This window comes from Bos grunniens, chromosome 23 (genome assembly GCF_055505025.1).
Source record: "Bos grunniens cultivar Pamir isolate PY7600 chromosome 23, Bosgru_T2T1.0, whole genome shotgun sequence".
In the NCBI taxonomy this organism is placed as follows: Eukaryota; Metazoa; Chordata; class Mammalia; order Artiodactyla; family Bovidae; genus Bos; species Bos grunniens.
In genome coordinates this window covers 50,036,578-50,058,841 of record NC_141187.1, presented here as the reverse complement: position 1 = coordinate 50,058,841, position 22,264 = coordinate 50,036,578, and the positions used below count along the sequence as shown (strand labels likewise).

The following is a 22,264-nucleotide window of genomic DNA, read 5'->3' as shown; positions in this document are numbered from 1 at the left end:
GGGTGTAATTCCTGGTCACTCCGCTTAATAGCTGTGTGACTTGGAAAAGCTACTTACCTTTCTGAGCCTTGGTTTAATCCCTACAACAGGGAAGTTATAACACCTAACACTTGGGGGATTAAATGAGATAATATGTGAAAAGCTCCTAGACAGTGCCAGGGAGATTAGAAAATTCTCACCAGGTGTTGGGACCCTTGCCTTATCCCTCAGCCACATGTGGTCCAGGCTCTGACATCCTCTGTCTACTGAGGAGGAGAGCAGAGGGCTTGGCACGTAGATAGCACTCGATAAACATATGGACGCTGATGAGTTAATTAACTAATTAATCAATACAACCAAGACTTTCCATAAAAGAACAGCAAAGTCACAGTATTTCATTTCTGCAGAGGTTTTACAGCCTCTCCCATGAATGAATCATGTCTAGAAGATCATGTATTGTGCAAGGAAGGATGGAGGCTAAACAGGCCCCAGGGGTCATGAGTTCTGGGAAGAGATGTTTCTCTCTTCCTTGAGACCAATGTGGTCTTTACCCAACTTGCTTTCAACCTGTACTTGTTTAATTGGCTGCCCACGGCGGTCTCTTAAAGGGGCAGACCCACAAACCCCGGGATTCCCACCACCAGCCTCCCACTTCCCTATCTTATCTCCTTCCCCCAACCCCGCGCCCACTGGCACCCAGAGTACTGGACGACTTGTGCTGGGCAATGAGTTCACAAGCTCGCCAACAAGAGTCTCCCTCAACACTGTAAGCTGAGAGATGAAGACACAGCTTCCAAATGAGGATGGACCCTCCGGCTGATAGAAGTCACTCCCGCGGGGAAGTCCAGGTCGGTGGTGTTACTGAGCCCTGCTCAAGTGAGAACATGGAGATGATGCGCCTGCCACAGGCTGGGACAGCACAGCTGGAGTGAACCTTTCAGATCCTCACTCTCTACTCACGCATCCCGTGTTATATGTGTCTTTAAGCAAGAGATTTTTTAAGTTTACTTTTAACAAATGGACTCAGATAAGAAGAGACAGGGCAGGCCCAGGACCTCTGTTTTTGCACCCCCACCCCTGGACATAGAACACCAGCCAAGTAAAGCCACGGCCAGTTAGAATCCAAACAAGATCAGTGGATTTTGTTCCTTAAACTCCATATTCCTCTTCCTCAAACTCCTCTTGGTGTCCGGGTCTGCACGGTCGCCAGGCCTCCATCCAGGCCTGTGCTGAGGTCTTGGGCATGACCCAGGAGGAAGCGTCTCTTCTGCCCTGTGGAGAACATTGCCCAGTGGGCAGGTGTCATGCAAGTTTTGTTTGAGATTATAGAGTAAAATCTGACTTAGGTACACAAGAACTTTTATTAATGAAGGGCTTTCATTTCTTTCTGATGGGCCAGTAGTTTATTTTCATTTAGTAAAGGCGGGGAAAGGATTATAAATGTGTGGGTTTGCTCTGCCATCTTAACCCTGAATTTCCAGTCATGTATTTCCAAACCCCGGAAACGCAGCCAGTTAGAAGATGTTACAAAGACGGGGCAGAGGTGCTGAGTCACTCTCTCGAGGTGATTACACACTCTCACAACAAAGAATGGAAACAAAGACCAGACATTAAACTCTCACGACGTAACGCCCTGGACTGGCTGGCTTTCCCCTTGCTCCGAGTGCTCCCTCTGAACAGAAGACTGGCCCCCTGGCCTGTTTCACAAGATGCTTCAGGCTTTGCCCAACTGCCTGAAGGTCGGCCTCCCTGGTGTGGGTGGCAATTAGGTTGGCAGGTTCTGTCTCTGATCCACTAGAGCTGCCAGTTCTGTGTTTGTTCCTTCACTCTTGGAACAGAATGGTATTTCTGCAATCCTGAAAGACCTACAGTGGTCTCCTGAGCCAACTAGATTACCTCCAACCCAGGATCCACACAGACTTGAGCTCAAATCACAATCCCGATAGAACAGTCTTAGGCATCCGGGTCGATGGACCGGGGCGAGATGGTTCACAGACCCTGACTTACAGAATGCGGCAGTCGGCATTGACACTGAAACCAGAGAGTCCTTCTCCCAACAAGCAGTCACTTTGAGCACGAAGACCCTTTAATGTAAAGAAGCACATAAAGTAGTAAGTGGATGTCCTCTTACTACACGGTCATCATCACCACCAAATGTGCACGCCCACGGCTGCCGAAGAATGTCTCAGTGCCTCCTGTCCTGTCGACAGAAAAGCCCCTTAGGTAGGTTCATCAAAACTCAAGTGAGAGGCTTCCCTGGTGGTTCAGTGGCTAAGACTGCAGGGGCCCAGATTCAGTCCCTGGTACAGGAACCAGATCCCATGTACTGCAACTAAGACTGATGCATCCAAATAAATAAATAAAGATCAAAAAAATAAAAACCCAAATGCCTCTGTCACCCAATTCACCCCGCTCCCAACATATATACATCTTCCCTGGTGACTCAAATGGTGAAAAATCTGCCTGCAATGCAGGAGATGAGGATTCAATCCCTGGGTTGGGAAGATCCTCTGGAGAAGGGAATGGCAACCCACTCCAGTATTCTTGCCTGGAGAATTCCACGGACTGAGGAGCCTGGCAGGTACAGTCCATGGGGTTCCAAAGAGTCAGACATGATTGAGCAACTAACACTTCTACTTTCTTTTCATGTATAAAATAGATAACTGATGAGAAACTACTACTCTGCACAAGAAGCTCTACCTGATGCTCTGTGGTGACCTAAACAGGAAGGAAATCTAAAAAAGAGGAGACGTGTGTATACGTATAACTGATCCACTTTGCTCTACAGCAGAAACTAACACAGCATGTGAAGCAAATATACTCCAATTTAAAAAAAAAGAAACCTCAAATGCCTTTGAAAGCACTTTCAAAATGAGGAAGAAGAGATGAATGGGGGAAAAGAATGATGGGTGAAGGAATGCGGCTCCCACAAGGGCTCCCACAAGTCCAGGGAAGAAAACCGTCTGGACTGAGCCCAAAACAAAAAGGATCCTGGGAGCCTGTGGAGGTAAAAGCCAAGCACTGGATTTCATTTACAAGGGTTAAAAAAAAAAAATTTATCCTCCAGCCTCAAGGTCTGTCAGTATTCATGTCGTAGGCTTTCTCACACCATATGGGTGGAGAGCCCAGGCATCATGACTGCTGCCCCTAAATGCTTCAACGTGCACCACCCAGAAATACAGACGTTCTTCTGAAAAGCCTTGTCTAAGCATCACATCTAAGAAAATTAACAAGTCCCTACTATCATCTAATACCCATGCCAAGTTGCTTCAGTCCTGTCTGACTCTGTGACCCCATGGACTGCAGCCTGCCAGGCTCCTCTGTCCATGGGATTTCCCAGGCAAGAATGCTGGAGTGGTTGGCACTTCCTACTCCAGGGGATCATCCTGACCCAGGGATTGAACCTGTTTCTCTTGCATCTCCTGCATTTGCAGGCAGATTTTTTTACCACTAGCACCACCTGGGAAGCCCCATTTTGTCTCTGTTGTTCAGTCACTAAGTTGTGTCCAACTCTTTGAGACCCCATGAACTGCAGCACGCCAGACTACCCTGTCTTTCACCATCTCCTGGAGTTTGCTCAAACTCATGTCCATTGAGTCAGTGATGCCATTCAACCATCTCATCCTCTGCCAGCCCCTTCTCCTTTGGCTTCCAGTCTTTCCCAGCACGAGGGTCTTTTCCATGAGTCAGCTCTTCGCATCAGGTGGCCAAAGTATTGGAGCTTCAGCTTAGGCATCAGTCCTTCCAATGAAAATTCAAGATTGATTTCCTTTAGGATTGACTGGTTTGATCTCCTTGCTGTCCAAGGGACTATCTTATGTCTCTTTACACTCTTTTAAATCCTTTCATCTAGAACAGTCCCTCCCCACTTTTTATTCATGAAGTGAAGTGAAAGTCGCTCAGTCATGTCCAACTCTTTGCAACCCCATGGACTATACAGCCCATAGAATTCTCCAGGCCAGAATACTGGAGTGGGTAGCCTTTCCCTTCTCCAGGGGATTAGTATTGGTGTTTCTCAAGAGTCCAGGACAGTTTTATAAAAGTTCCCAAATTCTGGCTTGGCTGATGTTTTCATCATACTACAGTCTACCTTGTCCCTAGCCTCTGCCCTGTATTTCCTGTCAACTGAAAGCTAGGTCCAGAGACTTGATTAGATTCCTGTTGGGAGGCTGCTTTGCTACAAGTGCTCTATCACATCTGATCACAAAGAATAAAGTGGTGACCATCAGCTCTTTCCATCGGGAAGGTTCCTCTCCTCCACTCAGCAGGTAGCTCTGGAGCATACTTTAGCACATGTCCTGTCCCCAATAACCTTCCATCCAATGGTTTGACATCTATTGATGACCCTTGCTGATAACAATTATTGCACAAACAGCTCATCAATTATGAAATGCCTAAAGGGTGACTGGGAAGAAGAGAAAGGAATGTCTGGGAAGAAACAGACAAGGTAAATAGGGGATAGAAAGCTGGAAACACAGCAAGTAATTCCAAGAGCTTTGCCAAACCCTTCCCAATTTACATTCAACTGTTTCCAGGGTCATAAACCCTGTAAGGAAATGCTGGCAAAGAGAGCCCTGAGCAAGGTGCTGCCATATGGTAAGAAGTCAAATGCATTTCAGTGTGTCTTTGCCCACCTCATGCGAAGAGTTGACTCATTGGAAAAGACCCTGATGCTGGGAGGGGTTGGGGGCAGGAGGAGAAGAGGACGACAGAGGATGAGATGGCTGGATAGCATCACTGACTCGATGGACGTGAGTCTGAGTGAACTCCGGGAGTTGGTGATGGACAGGGAGGCCTGGCGTGCTGCAATTCATGGGGTCGCAAAGAGTCGGACACAATTGAGCGACTGAACTGAACTGAACTGAGGCATCTACATTTTATTTGAGCTTCCCCCCCAACCTTAGCTAAGAAAGGGCTAGTCAATGAAGAGGAAGTATGCAGCTATGTCCCTAATCAGATCACGGATTTCCGTCTGACCGAGAAGAGGCAGTACCTGCTCAGGGCACCCTGTACCTCTTCGTCTGGGGCCGGTTTACAAGATGCTTCCAACAATAGACATTTATCCAGAATTCTCAGTTCCAAATCTTTACTTCTTTCCAAACAGTACCTGCTGCAGTGTCCAAAAACAGGTTTCTTAGAAAGAAACAAGTAGTCTCTTTACCAATCTGTTGAATAAACGCATTGCCTTAGGTAAATTACTCTCTTTTAAACTTTCAGAAAGCAAGTTCTTCTCTAGGAAGAGTTTCGGTGAACACTTGCATTGAAGAATATTCCATATCTATTCAGAAATTCAAATCACATCAGGTTATCTCCCAACACACGTCTCTTGTGAGACATCCAATACTGAAAACTTTGTTCTGAAGCTAGGGCGTTCTGTCTCTGGTTATGACAAGCAAGAACCCTAACCCTTCAAAACAGTAATCAAAGTTTACTTCAGTAAACTCCAGGGGCAAGCATAGACCCTTCAGCAAAGAGTCTGACCTCTAAAAGGAGAGGTGTGTCACAGCGACATCCTGCCATCCGCAGACAACAGAACGTGGCTGGAAGTGACAAAAGGCTGCCAGGGAGGCAGCACAGAGCACGCCTCTGACTCGCATGATCAGAGAGGGTGTCTCCCAGGGGACTCCCCCCCAGGAATGGAAAATTATTCCCCACGGTAGGAACCACCTCCTGGGAAGTCAGCCAGTGCTGACTCATCCAGTAATTATTAAAGCCTAAATGTACACTGCTCCAGACAAGGTATGGTTTCATGGCTCCCTAGAGAAGACTGTAATTATTTCAAGGGGAAAATGTTTTTAAACTTATGCAAATCTAAATTCACTTTAGCTGCACTTTAACATATGCATGATTTTTAAGACAAGTTGAGAGAAAGGAATTTGGAAACCTTATTCCTGACAGCAGATGCTAGATAAATGACGAATAGACAAATTCTCCATTTGCTTTTTTTCAAGAAGGAATATAGTGTCCCTTGTCAGTATTTTGCCCTACCTGGCCAGCTAGGCCCCTGGGTAAATCATCTCTTGGGTCGTGTCTTGTATGCTACTCATTACCAACAAACTAAGTTCACATGAATGTTACATTTTCCTCCTTCAGAAAGGATAGCCCGTTTCCTAGAGACTAGCAACCCACAGAAGTATTCCTGCCTGGGAAATCCCAAGGACAGAGGAGCCTGGAGGCCTCCAGTCCACGGGGTCACAAAGAGTCAGACACGACTGAGTGACTGAGCACACACATATAAATAAAATACTGTAGATGAAGAGAAGGAAGCCACACGCTCTTCGTGGGGAAATGCAGGTGGATCAAGAAGACTTCGAAGCTAATATGTGTTTGGACTTCCCGGGGGCACTAGTGGTAGAGAATTCTGCCTGCCGAAGCAGGAGATGTAGGAGACGTGGGTTCTGCGTCCAGAACCCAGATGTTGGGTCCAGAAGATCCCCTGGCGGAGGGAAGAGCAACTCACTCCAGTATTCTTGCCTGGGAAATCCCATGGACAGAGGAGGCTGGTGGGTTACAAAGCTGCAAAGACCATGGGGTCGCAAAGTCTGGGACACAACTGAGTAACTGAGCACGCGTGCACTTTCTCTCTCTCTTTAAAAAAAGAGTTTCGGTCTAGAAAAACTGCCCTTCTGTGAGGGATGACAAATCCTGTTCAAAGGCTCTATTCCTGTCCCTTCAACCACCTTCTCCTTTGCTCTCCCCTTTCATCATGAAACAAAAAGCCAACCTGCATCATCTCTTGTTATACACGGCTGTTTATTACCACCATTGCTGTGTGGGCATCACCTCGCACTTGAGAGATGCCAGCTAACTCCTGAGCAGTCCGATCCTCCCGGCTTCTCAGGGAGAGCTCTGTAGCAAAGGAAACTCCCCCTCTAGGGAGTCTGGCTGCGAAACAAGTGCTGAACAATCAATAATTAAACAACAATTTAAATAGAATGCAGACATTCACACCACGGGCAACCAAATGCAAAACCTTTGTCTTCTCGTGGATAAAAGATTCCCCTAGCACTTAGCTGTCTAGAGTCACTTACTTTCCAACCTTAACCAAACAGAATTCAAAAATACTGTTATTCCATCATTCCCCTAGAATCAAATTTAATTCCGTTGAAGGAAAGGAGGGATGCCTCGAGGCACTTGATTGCCAGTTACAAAGCAGAGAACATTCTTGGATTAAAGATGAGTCTGCTGATCCAATCCTTACTTAAGTTTGTTCCATGTATTAGAATTTTTTGTTTCCTCGTCTGTTTTTTTTTGTTTTTTTTTTTTAACAGTAAAGTATTTTAGGTTAGTTGCAGGCTTTATACGGAGAAGGCAATGGCACCCCACTCCAGTACTCTTGCCTGGAAAATCCTATGGATGGAGGAGCCTGGAAGGCTGCAGTCCATGGGGTCGCTGAGGGTCAGACACGACTGAGCGACTTCCCTTTCACTTTTCACTTTCATGCATTGGAGAAGGAAATGGCAACCCACTCCAGTGTTCTTGCCTGGAGAATCCCAGGGACGGGGGGGCCTGGTGGGCTGCCGTCTGTGGGGTCACACAGAGTCAGACACGACTGAAGTGACTTAGCAGCAGCAGGCTTTATATGCTTTTTTGCCACAGAAGAAGCAAGGGGACATCATCTGATTCTTTTTTTTTTTTGTAATTTATTTATTTGGCTGTACTGGGTCTTACTTGTAGCATGTGGGATCTAGTTCCTTGGCCAGGGATCAAACCTGGGCCCCTGCTTCAGGAGCACCAGGTCTTAGCCACTGGACCACCAAGGAGATTCTCCCTCTGATTCTTCATTCTACATAGATTCACCAATCGAGTCTTTGGCTTAGACGAAAGGACAATGTTACAATAAATGCTGAGACAAGAGACTCTCCTATTTATTAGTAAGATCAACTACTTTCAATCGTTGGTAGAGAACCAAGCTCACCGAGGCCCTTCATGTCCCCACCCATCGTGAAACCCTGTCTCAGGGATCCCAGAAGGCCCCAGGGGGTTCTAAGCTCCAGTGAAAGCTCACCTGAGCTCCGCCTGACCATCTCTCAGGTCTGCACTCTCCCAGGGCTCCAGAGCCGTCAGAGCCTGAGTTCTGCTCCCGTACAAAACTGAACTGGGAAGGCTCTGGGGTGTGGATCCCTCTAAATCTCGGCCAGCAGAATTCCTGCAGACGTGCTGGCCACAGGGTTTCCAATGGCCTTGTGAATCCTTATCCTTCTTCCACAGAATCACCTATAGGATTCAGTTCAGTTCAGTCGCTCAGTCATGTCTGGCTCTTTGCAACCCCACGGACGGCAGCACTCCAGGCCTCCCTGTCCATCACCAACTCCCGGAGTTTACTCAGACTCAAGCCCATTGAGTCAGTGATACCATCCCACCATCTCATCCTGTCGTCCCCTTCTCCTCCTGCCTTCAATCTTTCCCAGCATCAGAGTCTTTTCCAATGAGCCAGCTCTTCGCATCAGGTGGCCAAAGTATTGGAGTTTCAGCTTCAACATCAGTCCTTCCAATGAACACCCAGGACTGATCTCCTTTAGGATGGACTGGTTGGATCCCCTTGCAGTCCAAGGGACTCTCAAGAGTCTTCTCCAACACCCTAGTTCAAAAACATCAATTCTTTGGTGCTCAGCTTTCTTCACAGTCCAACTCTCACATCCATACATGACTACTGGAAAAACCATAGCCTTGACTAGATGGACCTTTGTTGGCAAAGTAATGTCTCTGTTTTTTAATAAGCTGTCTAGGTTAGTTTTACATAGATTGTGATTCCAGAAATCAAATCTTGCCAGTTATCCTTTACTGCACAATTCCCCCCTCTCACCAAGAGGCAATAAAAAGTTAAATCAGGTTCTCTTCCCTTAGGTCCCCAAGATTGGAATAGATATGTACACATTACTATATATGAAAGGGATAACCAGTAAGGACCTCCTGTAGAGCACAGGGAACTCTACTCAACACTCTGTAGTGACCCATATGGGAAAATCATCTAAAAAAGAGTGGATGTATGTATGTGTATAACTGATTCACTTTGCGTTACAGCAGAAACTAACACAATATTGTAAATCAACTCTACTATAATAATTTTTTTTTTAAAGTCTACTTCCTAGACCAGTGGTTTTCAGACCTTACTGGTTTCACCTTGACCTTGTATCCAGACACAGAAACTGAAGCAAGGTTTCCTGAGTCAACACTTGCCTCAGCTGCAGGCAATGCACAATTGTGTTCTCTAACCTACCCGAATTCTTGTTTTGAATGTTGATTGTGACTAAGCAAACAGGTTGCAGCTCACAGTTTGGAAGAACCATGCCCTGGAAAACCACCTTCTGTGCTCTGTGCGTGCAAGTTCAGTCGTGTCCGACTCTCTTCAGCACCGTGGACTGTAGCCCTCCAGGTGCCTCTGTCGGTGGAATCTCCCAGGTAAGAATACTGGAGGGGGTTGCCACGCCCTCCTCCAGGGGACCTTCCCAACCCAGGGAAGGAACCCATATCTCTTGCGTCTCCTGCGTGGGCAGGTGGATTCTTTACCACTGAGCCACCTCCATGCCACGTTTATAGGTCACTGAAAGCATTCTTAAGGCAAAACTGGCTTTTTCATGCCCAGTTCAGCCACTGACTGAATGGTTTCTTGAAGGCCAATGTTAAAGAAAAAATTATTCTGGTGCTTGTTAAAATGGTAAAGAAATGCAATTTAAGAGGAAAATGAAGCTCAGCTCCAAATACAGTAAGGAGTGGGGATGTATACCCACGGAGCAGAGTGAGGGGTCAGTGGATGGAAAATCACTCAGAAGCCTCAGGGGTGGCAGGGTAAGGATGGGGGAGTGCTTGATAATTCAACCTAACAAGATTCTTGCTGAAGGTAGGCCAAGGACATAGACACTGAGGCAGATAGATAGAAAACGAAAGCATTTTTTAAAGGACACAGTTAAAGGCACCAAAACCAAAAAGTTGTTCAGTAAGGAAAAGTAATTCATAACTCACCACTGGGCTATGCAGTCAGCACTGTTTAAACAGTTTCAAAATGTAAGCGTTATAGTAACAGCGACAAAAGCAATATAGCCCGTAGGGGTAGGGTAGGGCTAAATGTATTAAAATACAATACAGGACCTGTTTACAAAGGTGTGAGCAGTGGTTAGGGAAACAGTGAAGCATCGAGCTAACAGTAGCAGGCAGTCCCTGCCACCCTCAGACCTGAGAGTTCAAGGGCCAGGTGAGGGGCAGTGATCAGAGCAGCAGTTAGGGCAGCCTGCCAGGAGGCGGGGGTGGGCTCTTATCCAGAGGAAGAAATAGCCCCACTCCCCGCCTTCCATTCCCTTAGAATCCAGTCACCTGCTGAGGCCTCCACTAACCAGCACGAAGCCGGAGGAGGAGGGAGGCTGTCCACCTCATCCACAAAGGTCAGCGTCCCGAGGAACACCCAGGGTTAAGAAGAAGACTTCTGCAGGAGACAGACAGACAGCGTCCAGCAGAGAGAGCTAGAAGGTCAGGACTGGAAGACAATAAATAGAGTTTAAAATTAACACATCAAAACATAGCAGCACTATCTTTTTTTCTTTGGCCAGCCCTCGTGGCTTGCAGGATCTGAAATCCCGTTACAGGGATCGAATCTATGGCCCCTACATTGGAAGCATGGAGTTCTAACCTCTGGACCACCAGGGAACTCCCCCTCCGAGCCCCCTGCCACCTTGCATCCCACACAGGACCCTCCCCTTTCTTAGCTCCGCCCCTTCCCACGCTGAGCCCACATGTCCAGCTCACCTTGGTGACATCCTCCAAGGCTCTCAGCTAAAATTCTCTCTTAAGTCTGAATTTATTTATTTAACCATTTATCTATGCTTAGGACTCCAGTTATATTCCGTATCATCGTGTGATATTTCGTGCATTTCCTGTGTGCCCCACTAATTACAAAGCCTTGAGGCAACCTCCTTGCCCATGGAGCAAGCCGGTCAATATGGAGCACACGATGACTCAGCACTCAAGCCTGGCTCTGCTGCATGTGATTCGAGGGAACCTCCACTTCTTCGTCTCTAAACTGGAGAGCGTGGTGCCAGCTGCTCGGGGTGGTGGTGAGGGGAGCTCAGCTGTGCAAAGTCCTTGGGCTGCGGTCATTGATTAACAGGTGTGCACAAAACATCCGTCCAATGGAGAACCTCGTGAATGACCAAGTCAAAAGGCAAGACTTTTGAGGCCCAATACAGGATCTCACTATAAATTTAATATTTGTATGTGATGGCACCCCACTACAGTACTCTTGCCTGGAAAATCCCATGGACGGAGGAGCCTGGTGGGCTTCAGTCCATGGGGTCGTGAATCGTCAGACACGACTGAGCGACTTCACTTTCTCTTTTCACTTTCATGTATTGGAAAAGGAAATGGCAACCCACTCCGGTGTTCCTGCCTGGAGAATCCCGGGGATGGGAGAGCCTGGTGGGCTGCTGTCTATGGAGTCGCACAGAGTCGGACACAACTGAAGCGACGCAGCAGCAGCAGCATAGTGTTACCATCCCGGTTCTTGGACTCTTTGATCAATGGAATTGATACGAGGGCAGAGGAGAAATTCAGGCAAGGCTGTATTGGGACTCATGCTGCAGAAAGAGAATGAAAACAAGTAACAGGTTCCCTTGCTTGTTCCCTAAGGGGAGCTGATCTCTGAAATGGGGAGGAGATAGAGGCAGATTAAAAAGCAGAGACATCACTTTGCCGACAAAGGTCCATATAGTTAAAGCTCTGGTTTTTCCAGTAGTCATGTATGGTGAGAGTTGGGCCATAAAGAAGGCTGAGTGCCAAAGAATTCATGCTTTCAAATTGTGGTGCTGGAGAAGACTCTTGAGAGTCCCTTGGACTGCAAGGAGTTCAAACCAGTCAATCCTAAAAGAAATCAGTCCTGAATATTCATTGGAAGGACTGAGGCTGAAGCTCCAGTACTTTGGCACCCTGATGGAAAGAGCCAACTCATTGGAAAAGACCTCGAAGCTGGGAAAGATTGAAGGCAAAAGAAGAAGGAAAGGGCAGAGGATGCAATGGTTAGGTATCATCACCAACTCAATGGATGTGAATCTGAGCAAATTCCAGGAGATGGTGCAGGACAGAAGAGCCTAGCCTGCTGCAGTCCATGGGGTTGCCAAGAGTCGGATACAACTTAACAACTGAACAAGTCACACCAGTCCTGGCCCCTTTTATGGAACAAGAAACTATTCATCTCTTTGGAACAACTGCATTTTTCAAGTCACTTTTGAAAATAAAACACTTGCATTAAAAAAAAAGCAGAGGAGTTGCATCTTTTTTTTTTTTTTTTTTGGTGATGTTTGACCACATTAATGTTTCTGGTACTGGGCATCATCAGACTGAAAAACAGAGATGCCTTGGAGAAACACCATCCACTCTGGCCAACATACAAGAGTGGAAACCAGGGCCGTGAAAGACTCGGTGGCCTGACCACGCTGGCTCAGCCTGGTGGTGGCCAGGCGTGGGCCCCGGTCCCTGACTCTGCTCTCTGATTGGCTGGGAGATCGCTGGACAGTGGTTTCTGTTGGGTTTTCTGTTTTAAAAGCAGAAGTGAGCATTTCAAGTTGCCTGGTCCTGTCCAGCCTCAAGGATCAACTGGTAAAACAGGAAGAAGAGACTGGAACCGGAAACATCACTTCCCAGGCCTAAGAGCACCGTGGCCCTGGGCGTTGGCAAGATTGAGGCCATTTGGGCCTGTCCCCCACCCCCGGGCCTGTTGCCTTCAATCGTGTCCGGGGTTTGGACGACTGTGCTGTGCTCACAGGATGTGCGGGAGATGACACGTGGGAGACTCCCGCTCTCTGGGGCAGAAAAGGGGAAAGAGGCCATTTGATGCATCTCGTCTCCACTTGGCAGGCCGGCGATGCTGCCTCCTCCCGGCCCCTGACCAGGAGCAGTGAGGGAAAGAAGAAAAACCGCACGAAGGCACCAGAGTGTGGCCGCAACCCATGCAGAGCAGGAAGGAGGTGGTGGGAGCAGGAGGGGCTGCAGGGGAGACAAGAAGGGTCGGGGGGAACTGGAAAGGCCACAGCACATGCTGCCTCCAGGAGCCAGCCGAGGCCGGGGCAGACATGAGCACGTGACGCCCCCGCCTCCCGCCTCCCGCCTCCCTGGGCCTGGGGTGGTTCCCCCCTTAGCCTATCCACCTGAAAGCCACAGAACAAGGCGTGTCATGGAGCAGAGCCAGGCCGGGCATGGCTTGGGCTGTGGCCGGGCACACACCGCACAGATGCCCAGACCCAACCCCGAAGCCCCTCCCTGAGTCTCACAGCCCTGCTGTCCCCCACCCCCCACCTCGTCCCCTCGAGCTCCCGGAAGACTGACTCAGCCGCAGCCTCGTCACCCGCCACACGCTTCTCCCTGCGCCCCTGGGATGAGGCGACCTCAGTGGCTCGCCTCACCCCCACTGTCTCCCCACTCTGCAAACCCTGCTCCGCTCAGCCCAGGGGGGCATCACGCTGCCCAGCCCCACCCCCTGCCCTCTGCACCCAGTGCCATCACCCCATCCACACGCTGGGCTCCCTACCCCACACCCGACTCCTTGGGACTGTCACCCTGCCCCCTTCAGGAAGAAATAAGGCAGCCACCTCAGGAAACCACGAGAGGTCCTCACCTCACCAGCAGGTGGATAGCAGAGCCATCATCACTCCCTGCAGGCTCAGGGTGGCCTTTATGCGGGCCAGGAACTTGTTTCCTTGCTGCGGGGAAGCAGGTGAGGGACATTCTTCTTTAATTTAAGGGTTTAGGGACTTCCCTGCCAGTTGAGGGGTGCAAGTTCGTACCCGGGCAGAGGAACTAAGATTCCACGCGCCTCAAGGTCAGAAAATCGAAACATATAACAGAAGCAGTATTGTAACAAATTCAATAAAGACTTCAAAAATGGTCCACATCCAAAAAAAAAAATAGTTTAAAGGGAAAAGATTTGAGGGAATGCCAAGGAAAGCAGTAAAGGAACGGGGTACAGGTCGGGGGGTGTTCTGACCCAGGCTCGCTGCTGAGATGGTTGAGGGGGGCTGCTCAGAGCATCTGAGACCAGATGCTCTGGTGGGACCAGGCTGTCTTGGGGCTGCAGTCTGCCTCCCAGGCACCATCCTGGGGTCCCCACACCCTCTGAGGGGAAGCAGAGGCTCCCGGAGGTGAGGGAGTGGCGGACGGTGGGGTCAGCTGCCCCAAGCCCCTTTCTTGTGCCCAGCACACCTGCCCTCCCAGCTGCTGGGGTCTGTAATCGCCACACACACAGAAGGGCGCTGCCAGCTGCTGGCCCCGCTGAGCACCTGGGAAGCCCGTGGTCCTGCACACTGGCTGTGCCAGGGACCTTAGCACGTGCGGGGTGTTGCAGGGTCTGACTGTATCTGATGGGGCCCCATCAAGCTGCCCGCCTGCAAGGAATCAGGCCACGGGGGCAGGAAGAACCAGACATTACTCAGGACGAGCCGGGGCCTCTCCTCCAACCCCGTGTGGTCTACATCACCCTCCTCCTACAGATGTGGAAATCGGGACTCAGAGAGTTTGTCACGGGCAGAAGCAGCTCAGTGACGGGGGACCCGGGGTCTGAGCCCCTTCTCAGCAGGCCGTGGCACTGCCCTCAGGGAGCCGATGATTCAGTGTCTCCTGTCACTTCCTGCTCACCGGCCCAAAGGCCCCTCCCTGATTCCCACAGCCTCAGGCGGGGGACCCAGCGAGAGCAGAGGCCCTTCCTGGTGCCGGACACACCCCGCGATGCAGCCCGGGGCTCAGTGGATGCTTCTGCTGTGACGGCGTCACGGCGTCCTGCTGGGCTGAGGTCGGCGGTGGAGCCCCGCTCCTCCTGGGGCGGAAGGAGGATGCAGCTCACCAGCAGAGGCTGGACTGGCTGGGATGCTGTGCGGGTTGGGTCCAGGCAACTCCGGGGGAGTTGGTCGTGATGCATGGAGGGGAGGGGGCACAAAGCCAGTCCACCCCCAGGGAACTGTATCTCTAACAGGCTTGCTCCCCTAGGAGACCTAATGGCCCAAGGGGCTATAGATTCTTGGTTTGGCCTTAATTTCCAGCCCACCTCGTGGCAGCCAAGGTCATGGTGCCTAACTTTTTTCCTTTTCCTGCTGGGTGGGGCCAGACCCATCGCAGCAGAGGTTCCGTTGCTCCAGGCCCCTCCCCTCCTGCCCCACAGCTTTCCCACTGCTGCTCACGAGACTAGGAGGTCTGCTCTCCAGGAGTTGTACCTGGCCAGATCTGTCGGGGTGCAGATGGACAATTTCAGGTCAGGAGTCCCCTCGGGCTGCCGCTCGCTCTCTGCCTAGCCCCACATGCCTTCATTCACACTGAGGACACTTCCACTGATGTACAGGCCTCGTGCTTTCCTGAGCAGGAGATGCAGACAGCTGCTGCGAGGAAGGTGGGGTCCTGACACCCTGTGGAGTGCATGTGGACCAACAGGAAGGAGGCCCTGGCCCACAGATTCTTCTCTCCTCCGGGGCCTTTCAGGAAACCCTCCCATGACACAACACCTCTGGCTGCATCTGCTGAAAGCTGAACGGCATAGCCTCCAGCCCTGCATGTCTCCCTCCCTCCTCGGCCTCATCGTCCGCCTCCCTTCCTGGGGTCACACTCACCACTGAGCACGGATGCATTTGCCTCGGCCTCAAGTTCTGGATCCCAGGGAACCTGGTCTGAAACAGGAAACACTCAGGGGATGGCAATGAAGCAAGGTAGGGGGAGCCAGAGACCCCAGAATCTGGAGCCTTCCTGCCCATCCTGGGCTGCGAGCCCCTCAGCTCTGAGAGACCAACGTCCAGCCTATTGAAGCCACAGCTATGCTGGCTTTCCTGTCACCTGAAGCCTTATCCTGGGCTTCCCAGGTGGCATACTGGTAAAGAGTAAAGAGTCCCCCTGCCATGGCAGAGATGCAAGAGACACAGGTTCCATCCCTGGGTCAGGAAGATCCCCTAGAGAAGGGCATGGCAACCCACTCCGGTATTCTTGCCTGGAGAGTTCTGTGGCAGAGGAGCCTGGAGGGCTATAGTCCATGGGGTCGCAGAGTCGGACATGACTGAGCATACATGCAGCCTTATTTTAAGCACGAAGCTGCCCAGGACAACCTTGGGGCTGCAGTACCCTGGTGCCTTCTCGGCCGTCATGAAAACGCTTCTGCTGCTTTTCCCTCCTGTTTCACTCTCTGGGCCTCATCTTATTTCCAATCACACAGCATTACCACGAGGCAGACCAGACACAAGGGGGTTTTCCGTTCCATTCTCCATCCCTCCCTACCCAGTTCCCCGCTTTAAGGAAAAGGAACGAGATCTCTTGGAAGTTATATGATTTACCTACAGGCAAGAGTTAATGACACAAAATCACTGGCCTTCTGGTTTCCAGGCCATATCGTCACTGCATCCCCACCTTTCAGAGGTCGCACGGTTTGAGAGTCACCGAATTTCCAGTCTCCTTACCCCATGGTCTACCACTCTTGCCCACTGTAAAGTGAGAAGTGGCCTGGGGTCTGGCTGAGACCAAAGCAATGCACACAGAGGTGACCTGGGTCCAGACAGGAGCCCTAGGAAGCATGGCGATTCACCAGGATGCTCTTTACGTCTGGCCTGGGGAACAGCAGACCTGGGCTCGGTGCTCGGTCTGGCTGCCCCAGTCCTGGGGTGAGGCTGGCATGGAGAAGAGCCCTGGTGCCCACTCGTAGTGGATATGTAGTAAGAAAGAGAAGTAAACCTTTCGGGCTTTAAGCCATTGAGACTTGATGGGGGTGGGAGGGGATTTGCTGTAGGATAACCCAGTACATCCTGACCATTAAATAGTACCCTGACTAAGAAACACGCATTCAACGGGCAAGTCTAGTGCACAGATATGGGCTTATTTTGATTTCTTTCAAAGGAGACACATGGAAAGCAGTTTTATCACGTATCAAAGATGTTCTCAGATTCGGACAACTTTGAGACCCTGGGAAGGGCATGTCTCCTTGGCTACAGGCTTCACCATGAAGGCTCTGAAAAGGCTTCAAGATGAAAGCCAAGGACGCCCTTCACTTCCGGGCTTGCAGGCTCCAGGTAGATGTTCCAGGTTTCTGCCACTACACGGTTCTTCCCAGGGCCCCAGGTGACACCTGGGAGATATGCAGGCCAATCAAAATGGGTTAAAAATATGGTTTTGAACCTGCCAAAAATTCATATACGTAGGGAGAGACAGGTGACCCAGTAGAGGCAGTAACTACGTCTCATGCCGTCCGTCAAGGAAGCCCCGGAGTGGAGAGGGCTGGCAAAGGCGGAGATAAATCCCTTCCTCCTTAAAGTCCCTCAGCCTGTCTGGACACAGCAGAGCTCCTGGGAAAGGACGTGTCTCTTTTCAGTGGCTCTGGACACGCATCAGGATGGGAAGAGGGGCTCTTCCTCTTTGGGGGACAGGGGAGCCCCCTACAAGCCTCCCTGTCTCTGTGAAACCGTGCCAAGACCAGGGCTGCATTTCCTTTCCAAACTCTCAGCCCAGGAGCGTTAAACACTAAACACTTCAAAAGGACGTGGAGTCATCACTCAAAACAGTATACTCTTTGCTTAAGAAGAGGTTCCTGGGCTCCTTCGAGCCTTCAGTCTCCTCTTCTCCATCTTTGTGCCCTGCGGCTCTGTCTGGTGGGAGCACTAACCTGGTCCAGAGCACTCAGGATGATGCCCTCAGTCCAGCCCCGTGTGCTCCCCACCCTCAGGGCTCGCCCTCCCCGTCTTCTCTGGAGAGGTAAGAAGCGCGGGTTCAACCCCTGTGTCAGTAAGATCCCCTGGAGGGACATGTGGCAGCCCACTCCTGTATTCTTGCCTGGAGAATCCCAGGGACAGAGGAGCCTGGCGGGCTACAGTCCATGGGGTCACAAAGAGTCAGACACGCCGGAAGCAGCTTAGCACACACGCACGCACAGTCATTCTGAGCTACTCCGAGCCTACCTCCTCCAGGCAACTCCAGCTACTCAGCTCCCTGCTGGCCATAAAGTATCACTTTATTTCAAGCCAGTAACAGTATCCCTAGCACTTAATTACATAGTCAGTGGTCCCGTGTGTGTCATTTCATTATCCAACTTCATTGTAAGTTGCACGGGGTAGGAATTAGGCCTCATTGACTTTCATTTTCATCCTGTCCTCCCCACAAGGATTTTTTTCTGGGGGCAAGAGAGTCACTCAGCACACACTCTGCTTCATTTCACGGGAAAGTTGAGCCCAAGGCCGTGTCCTAGTCTTCTTTTTTTTGGAACAGATTTTAAAAGTCAAAGCACCAACAGATGACTCTTCGTGAATACTTTATCTGTGTACGGCTGCCAAGCACCAGTTTTCTAAAAGTTGCAAACCCACTTCTTTGGAGTGTGGCCGGGGAGGAACTGAAGTGACCCACATGTGTCTGATGCTTTTACACTGAAAATGTTGTTTTGTAAGCTCATCTGAGTGTCCAAGGAAAATTAAAAGACTTTCCATGACTAAAAGCATCCAAACTAAATTTAGAAAAACTCTGAAACTCCTGCATGCAAATTCACTGCCTCTGTACCAGGCCACCATCATCGGTCACCCCAAGTGGATCCCCTCCTGCCCCGCCGGGTACCTCCCCTACGTGGGACAGCTGAACGCCATAATGTCTCCTCTCTAAAACGCAAACCTAGTTGAACACACTGTTGCTGCTTTTGCTAAGTCGTGTCCAACTCTTTGTGACCCCATGGACTCCAGCCCACCAGGCTCCTCTGTTCATGAGATTTCCTAGGCAAGAATACTGGAGTGGGCTGCTGTTTCCTTCTCCAGGGGATCTTCCTGACCCAGGGATCAAACCCGCATCTCTTACATCGGCAGGCAGGCTCTTTATCACCTGAGCCACAATTGAACCCGACCCCTCCTGAAAGCCTCCTGATGTTCCCCACAATGCCCTCCATTGCGAACATAGCTCGAGGGGAGAGGCTTCCAGAAGATGCTTCATTTTCTAATCATGAGACAGCAGTGCCTTTTCTCCGTGCTTAAGTGGCACCTTCTGCAGATTTCCTTTTCAACCCTTCTAGCCTGGTCTGACTCGCCATACACTTGGACGAAATGCTTTTTGTTCTGTCAAGAGAATGGAGTCCAGGATTCACAGGTATCTGGATTCCAGTCCTGTCTTGATGCTCTCTGAGCCTCAGTTCCCACATCCACAGAATGGGGCTAAATGGGCCCTAAGTGAGCAAGCTTCCTGCAGCTTTGACGCCTCACAATATAAGTTCCGGCTCTGCCTGGAGGTCCCTATGTCTGCTTTGTAATCGGCTTCTTGGCAGCAGCCCTTTACTTAGTCACGAGGAGGAAAGTTTGGGGCAAGAAATGTCTCCTGAGTCCCCTGGCACAGGAAGCAGAAGAAGGAACCATGATCTTTAGGCTTCTGTGACCTCTGACCTCCCAGTGTTCACACATGGAGCCTCCCCCACCTCTGTCTTACTGAGCTGATTTTGGGGGCACAATTCCTATGCAGCTGACAGTGAGTGTAGTTTCCACTGCAAGAGAAAGGGTTTTCATTTATTGCCCCTGTGTGCTTGGTAAATGGGGCTTCCCAGGTGGCGCTACTGGTAAAGAACTCACCTGCCAGAGCAGGAGGTGAGAGTCGTGGGTTTGATCCCTGGGTCAGGAAAATCCTCTGGAGGAGGGAATGGCAATGCATTCCAGTATTCTTGCCTGGGGAATCCCATGGCGAGAGGAGCCTGGTGGGCTACAGCCCCTGGGGTTGCAAAGAGTCAGACACAACTGACGCAAAGCAACTTAGCACACACGCACGCTTACTAAATAAAACAGAAAGTAGAGTAGCGGTTGCTTATGGCTGGTGGGGAGTGGGATGTCGGGACAGGAGGGTGGAAGCTAAAGAGGAGTTAAAGAGGTTTATCTTCGAAGTAACAAAAACGTCCTAAAACTGATTATAGCAGTGATTGCAAATGGGTGAATAGTGGATGTGTAAATTATCTCAGTAAAGCTATTTCACACACACACACAGACCCTGACAAGGAAGTAGCTTCTGAGAAGTCTAAGTCTCTCTGTGATGGTGGGAGAGACAGGTATCATCCCGGTGTGCCCCAGTGAGGGAGGAGAGGCGCTGAGAGAGGGTGAGCCTGCAGGTGGGGGACAAGCCGTGCAGGAACCAGGGGCAGGAGGAGCCACAGGGGCAGGAGGAGCCAGAGCACCCGCCCGGCGTTTCAGGCTCTATCGGCGGGTCCAGGCCCTTAGCCGGTAGATGAGCAGCCAGGCACCTTCTCCCCAGTTAAGGTGTGCCAGGATTTCTGGAAGGGGAGGACCTGGGGCCAGGCTGCCCACACCCACTGCCCAGCTCAGGGATGTCATCACCCCACGCCCTCTCCTCTGACCCTTCTTCCCTCTTTCCTCACTGCCAGGTGAGCTCAGAGCTTCAGGGAAGGGACCTACTGATCCCTCTCCACAAAGATTAGGTACATAGATGATAGACAGATGATCAGTTCAGTCACTCAATCATGTCCGACTCTTTGCAACCCCATGAATCGCAGCACGCCAGGCCTCCCTGTCCGTCACCAACTCCCGGAGTTCATTCAGACTCACGTCCATCCAGTCGGTGACGCCATCCAGCCATCTCATCCTCTGTCATCCCCTTCTCCTCCTGCCCCCAATCCCTCCCAGCATCAGAGTCTTTTCCAATGAGTCAACTCTTTGCATGAGGTGACCAAAGTACTGGAGTTTCAGCTTTAGCATCATTCCTTCCAAAGAAATCCCAGGGCTGATCTCCTTCAGAATGGACTGGTTGGATCTCCTTGCAGTCCAAGGGACTCTCAAGAGTCTTCTCCAACACCACAGTTCAGAAGCATCAATTCTTCGGCGCTCAGCCTTCTTCACAGTCCAACTCTCACACCCATACATGACCACAGGAAAAACCATAGCCTTGACTAGATGGACCTTTGTTGGCAAAGTAATGTCTCTGCTAGATATAGACAAATGATAGATAGATGGACAGGTACATAGATAGATATAGATGATAAATAGATGGATGCATAGATATAGATGTTTGATAGATAGATAATAGATACACATACCTTGGTTGGAGCTTCCCTGACAGCTCAGTTGGTAAAGAATCCGCCTGCAATGCAGGAGACCCCGGGTTGATTCCTGGGTCAGGAAGATTTGCTGGAGAGGATTTGGGCTACCCACTCCAGTATTCTTGGGCTCCCCTGGTGGCTCAGCTGATAAAGAATCTGCCTGCAATGCAGGAGACCTGGGTTTGATCCCTGGGTTAGGAAGATCCCTTGGAGAAGGGAAAGGCTACCCACTCCAGTATTCTGGCCTGGAGAATTCCATGGACTGTATAGTCCATGGGGTCACAAAGAGTCGGACACAATTGAATGACTTTCACTACCTTGGTTGATCCCAAGGATAGTATAATGAGGTTATCATAAGGAATCCAGGGGCAGGGGGAAAAAAAACAACAACAGTCATGAAAACAGGACTCCTCTTATACTCCACATATTCTTGGCTCAGGAAAAATCTTAGTTCTCAAAATGCTATAAGAGGTCAGAGGACAGGAGTGTTCTCTGTGTGCCTGGCACAATGCCCTGAAAGGCAAGCTGTCTAGGGAAGAGAAGAAATTCAGAGATGTGGCTGGAAATTGCTCACAAGAGGCTATTACCTTTCCAGGTTAGATGAGCTCAGAAAAGCATCCTCTTGACTCCCACAGCCCAGGTGGCCACCTGCTCTGGCACATTGTTTCAGAGTAGCTGGTAGAGGCAACAATTGCCTCCAGCCCTTGACAACACAGGGACAATGTCTCCCATTGCCTTATGGAGTCATCCCAGTCTGCCAGCTTCTGTGTCATTCATTCCTACAGCCTCCATAGAATATGAAACCACTCCGAACTGGGAGAGACCCAGAGGCCTTGGGCCAGCCTTCCTTGGGCAACACTAATGTCCACTTTTGGATGTCAGTCATGCATATTACATTATCAAAGACCCAGAAGAGTGGCAGTGAAGAAACCTGTTTTAACCCTGTTTCAGGCATCATTTTCAAGACTTAATCATGGAAATCTTTTTCCTCTTAAACCCGCTGCCATCTCTTGGAGTCTATAGAACATTGTCTGGGAAATCCTGATTGAGTCCAAGCTCCACCCTCTCCCCCTCATTTCGTGCGTGGCTCTCCGTGAGACATCATGAGGTCACAAAAGGTACGTGTTAAGTGGTAGCTGAGTGAATGAAAGGTTGACGAATTAACGAGGGGATGACTCAGTGGATTTACCATAAGGTCTCACACACCCGATGGATGCCTGGGCAGTGATGGGTCCAGCGCCCCTCCTTGCCTCATCTACACGGAGAAGCCACAGG

At 50.2% G+C, this 22,264-nt stretch overlaps 1 long non-coding RNA gene across 3 annotated transcripts; it reads right to left on the bottom strand.

Moving 5' to 3' along the window:
• Positions 1-348: 348 nt before the first annotated feature.
• On the bottom strand, positions 349-21,785 carry LOC147347810 (uncharacterized). Of its 3 annotated transcripts, XR_015152811.1 has the most exons (4): positions 21,577-21,785; positions 20,987-21,149; positions 1,987-2,063; positions 349-1,251 (listed from the first exon to the last, which is right to left on the bottom strand). It is a non-coding gene; the product is annotated as an uncharacterized LOC147347810 (long non-coding RNA). The 3 variants fall into 3 exon arrangements; XR_015152812.1 differs by lacking the exon at positions 20,987-21,149; XR_015152813.1 differs by lacking the exons at positions 349-1,251; positions 1,987-2,063 and adding an exon at positions 14,867-15,614.
• Positions 21,786-22,264: the final 479 nt, after the last annotated feature.